The sequence below is a fragment of the Apium graveolens genome, chromosome 9 (assembly GCF_009905375.1).
Source record: "Apium graveolens cultivar Ventura chromosome 9, ASM990537v1, whole genome shotgun sequence".
NCBI lineage: Eukaryota > Viridiplantae > Streptophyta > Magnoliopsida > Apiales > Apiaceae > Apium > Apium graveolens.
Window position 1 is genome coordinate 184,326,736 of NC_133655.1, and position 3,426 is coordinate 184,330,161.

Genomic DNA, 3,426 nt, shown 5'->3' on the forward strand with positions numbered 1-3,426 from the left:
CAAAAGTTAACATCATATCAGCAGAGTTAAGTAGCACAAAATCAAACACCACTTCAAGTTCAACAAACACAGATCATCCAACCACATTTCCATCCACATCACAAACATGAATCAGATCAGGTAAGAGTTCAATGGGGGGTCCTCTAGCATCCAAGCCTATATCTTCTAATTCCTGAACCATATCTAAGTCATTAGAGACTGAAACTTAGAATGAGCTCACAATCTCTAGGTCAGTCAAACTAGGTTCCCCTAGGTTTGTTCCAGCTAGGTTCTCTAAATAGGAAATCCTATTCTTACAGGATATAGTTACACTTTTTAGGTAAGCCACCTTGTCCTTAATCTCCTTATTTTTTGTTTTAACCTTTTTAAGTTCAGTTTTAAGCTCACTAATCATGACTCTCACAGACTCATAATTTGAGAGGAAGATGTCTTCTTCTATAAGTACTGGAGGAAGTACAGTAGGTTCAACCTCTTGAGGCTCACAGGTTGTAAGGGAGATCTGAGGTCTTATATGGTCTTTGGTGATACGAGAATCACCTAAGTTAGCAAATTTTTCAGGAAGGTGAACATTACATATCAGAAAGAAACATGTAATGAGAAGACCATAGGGCATGTATCCTACCAGATTAGCATTTATCATGTTAAAAAAGATTACATAGGATATACTGAAGTTTATCTTGTTATTATAAAGGAGGTAAATGAGTTTTACATCATAAAAGTAAAAATACTTGCTTTGATTAGGCTTAGGTAATAAATTGGCCCTAATTATTAAAGCTAAGTGTTGAAATACCCCTTTAAAATGCTTAAAATGGATACCACAGTTACCATCACACAACCCCAAAGGCACATCAGACTCACAGAGGACACCCAACATTAACTCATACTCAGCTTTGTTAAACACAAACAAGGAATAAATATCATGACAAAGAAGTTCACACAAGTGTAAAGGTAAATGCAAAGCTCCGTTTAGACTCTTGTTATCAATGCAAATAACCTTCTTGTTCACAGTGGTAGTAAAATGCAGCACACCATCTACTCCCTTTATGATATTCATGTTGTAATAGAATTCACCCATCAAATGTATGAAGTACTGTCTACATAAATGAAAGACTAACCCATCCCATTTAGCAGTTCTAATTACCTTCTCAACTTCACCAGTCAGATTCACACAAATGCCAGGCTGGACATTTTGGATAAGGTCTAGGTATTTCTTTGAGTTGGAAGGGTTTGCAAGGTCTGGAGGTTGGGATTTGGAACTGTTTGTGTTTGTCTTTGTGTTTGGTTCATTTTTGAGGTTTGATTTCTTAGTGTATACCCTAGCTTGAAAAGGCTTAGAGGGTCTAGGGTTTTGAGCATTTGGGATTTGGAATTTTCTGCTTTGATAGAATGGAATGGTATGATTTCTAAATCCTTTTCTAGGGTTCTTGTACAAGGCTCTTTGGTTAGGGTTTCTGGACTAGGAAGTGTTTACAGTTTTGAAGGCAGAATTTTTGTGGTGGATAAACTATTTCTTTTCCATATCTTGAAGTAGATATGGATTGTTATGGCTGGTCTTGGTCTAGGGAAATATGACATTGCATTTGGATTCATGACTTGGAAACTAAAGAAGATAAGCTTTTTCTAAGTGTGTGTGAATGCAGCATATAACAAGTATATATGCATGCACATTGCACAAAATCCAAGATAAGTTTAGAAAATAATTTCATTTTAAAGTCACTTTTACTGTTCATGAATAGTGTTTATCATTAAGTGCAGTTTGCCAAAGCATGCTGTGACACATAAGTCCAAATCCTAGGTATTTACTTAGTTATTCCGGGACATGATATATTTATAGCAGTTATAGGCAAATAGTGACATGAAGTGCCTAATTATACTATTTTAAAACTGTTTTAAGTACATAGTGCACAAATTTTGGGAAACTGTGTGACATAAAAGTGAAGTGCAGCGTACCATAACACATAGACTCTAGTAAGATGACAAATTGTACATTTAAGAATGTTCAGTTTGTTGTCTTGAATATGCAGAAAGTGTAACACCTTTTCAAAGATATTAATAGAATAACCTTTTTGTTTTTAACACAGAATAATGCATTTATATCTATAAGTAGCTTATGTTAACTGATGAGGAATAAATGAGAATAATATCACATTTAACACAATTGATGCATTTATATAACATGTGCAATTCCATTTAATTCAGATAGCAATTAATATCACACAATCACACAGAATAAACAATAAGTCAGATTTAAACACAATTTCTTCATGGCATTTTAGAGTTTTTCTCCTAAGATCTCTAAGTGGCCATTAATCACAGCAGTGATCCAGATACAGAGGTGCTCATGGCTCCCCTACCAGGTCTTTCTGTGAGAGCAGTGTGTGCTTGTGTTTTAATTACTTGCTTTAAGCCTTTGAATTCATATATTAACTCTACATTAAATCATCATTGTATAATCAATCATAGTGTAAAGAGTACATATATCACAGGTAAAGATAGAGATTGAAGTACACAGAAGTTCAATGAATCAAGAAGTATATCACATTTTGAATTCAAATAAATCTGACAAAGCAAACAAGTACACAGATTTCAAAAGATCACAAGCACATGACACATTATAGATTGATTCAAGTAGATACTGATAAGATACAATGAGTCCAGATACATGATACACTGTTAAGCACATAATTCTCATAAACATTAACACAACCTTGGATCAGTATGCATTCCTAAATAACTTACACACTTTTTTACTTATTTCAAGATACACAGGTGATTAAAGTAGTGTTTAGTGATTAAATTACTCTAATCAAATTCAGTTTGTAGTTACATTCAAGATATTCTACACATATAATTGATTTAACCATGGATTATCATTTATATCTTGCTAAGTAGTTATGGTTGAGAGCAAATTATAGTTAATTACAAGTTGATCAGTTAACATAACTTTATCAAATTATTGAGTATAACCAAGCCTGAGTTATTTTCGATTAAGTGAACAAAAGATCAGTTTTAATAAGAGCACATAGATTCTTTAGAGTATACAATATTAAGTATTATCTATGCATCTTGCACACTGAGTTAGATTATATCAAGAAAAGTTCACACTTAATCAGTTTATACCAAATCAGTTCATATCTAAAGGCAGTTCATATTTTGAATTAAATCAATTGTATATATGTCTACCTAATCACAGAGCACTTGGTTATATAAAATTAAGATGATTATCTTAATTAAGATACCATTGTAATTAAAACAATGTTTACAGATCACAAGTATTCAGATTAACCACATATTATCATTATCCATTTGTTTTCAATTCATTCAGATAAATCAATCATACCATTGAGTTCAAATTCTTGATTTCATTCAAGTGATAGTGCTCAATTACTGCATATAGTCACTCAGCATACATGACAAACATATAAA